Source organism: Empidonax traillii, unplaced genomic scaffold, assembly GCF_003031625.1.
Source record: "Empidonax traillii isolate 1590-97213 ecotype Southwest subspecies unplaced genomic scaffold, ASM303162v1 scaffold22:size5013007, whole genome shotgun sequence".
NCBI lineage: Eukaryota > Metazoa > Chordata > Aves > Passeriformes > Tyrannidae > Empidonax > Empidonax traillii.
In genome coordinates, this window is record NW_020955215.1 from 175,375 (window position 1) to 176,861 (window position 1,487).

Consider the following 1,487-nt stretch of genomic DNA (forward strand, 5'->3'; position numbering starts at 1 on the left):
GGTTGTAATCAAATATTCAGCGCTGCCAATAATGAGTGATGCCAATGATGGCAATGATGTAACTGAAGTGACAGTGTAGAAATGAGTCCCATGATCTTACACATACAAATTAAAGCTAGGCTGCATCCTAACAACTTTCATGAAGTTGCTTTGATGCATATTTTATTTTTTCCACTAAATAAGTGACACGTACTCTTTTGCCTGCAGTTCTGTAGCTCTTCCTGTGAAACCTTTCAGGATGTCATATCCCAGAGAGTTCTCCTGAGCAAGTCAACAAACAAATGAAACATGAATTAGTATGTCAAAAGTCTTGCTGGGATGGGTCGTTTGCAAGGAAAGAACAATTCATAACAGTGGAGTCATCAAGTAGAAAGATGCCATCCTGTGAGCCATTCCTGTCTGAGGAGTGTTGGGATGTGTCCCCAGCAGCATACCTGAGACTGAGCCGTGAGATTGACAGTGCTGTCAATGACTCTGGTGTGCCTAATCCACTGCTCCACACTCTCAAGGTATCTTGGCTACACAGAACTGCCCAGATATTTATGAATCGCCACTTTCTTGCTACCAGCCTGCCACGCCTGGTCATTCATTGAATTTATATTGCAAGGTTGATTCACCTCTGATTTACACTGCTGTGTCACTGAAGTCTGCTAATGAATTCCTTGCCCAGGAAGAACACTCCCTTGCTCTACATCTGCTGACTGACATGAGCTGACAGAGGGGATCTCATACCCCCTACCTGCAACTCCCCAGATGTATTTGCAAAGACATTGAGGGCACCAATTTCTTTGCAGAAACTTGCTTACTGGGTGACCCATGTGAATTAAGGGCCAAACTTGCTCATGGTCTTTTATCTCACCTTGTATCAATGCTTCTAGAGAGAGGTAGGAAAATTTCTGTAAGTGGTTGTGTTAATAACCAGGCTGCCCTGTGCAGAGTGATGCTGTCAGATTTCAATATTGCAGCACAGATTGATTTTGCACATTTTATTTTTAAGGCAAAGAGCAGCCAAAAATGTTTCAAGAATGAAGTGTTTCTGCTGCAGAAGAACCAGCTGGCTGGGGCAAGGCAGCTTCTGGGAGCCACTCTGGTGTGAGGACTCGTGATGAGGCTCAACTTCATGGGGTGCAGGACAAGGGAATCACCACGATGCTTTGCAGCCCCTCCCAGCCATGGCCATGAGGATGCCAACAGGTTCTGACCTTATGGCTTGATTGGCAGTAGCTCCATGGCTTTTCTGGGGCTCTGGACTGTGGCAGACCCTGTCTGTGGCCACTGGACTTGCTCAGTTCTTGCCAAATTGTAATGTAATGGCCAGTCTCTTCGCGAACGAAGAACCGGGGAAGGTCTTTCCACCTTCCAGCCTGCGCATTGGATTTTTTAGGTGAGACACAGTGTGCGCGGAACTGAGCCCACCCTTTAATCCTGAGGTTCATCTGCCGGGGCCAAGCACGCTTGGACGGTGGCAGCGAGGTCCTCAGGACGTA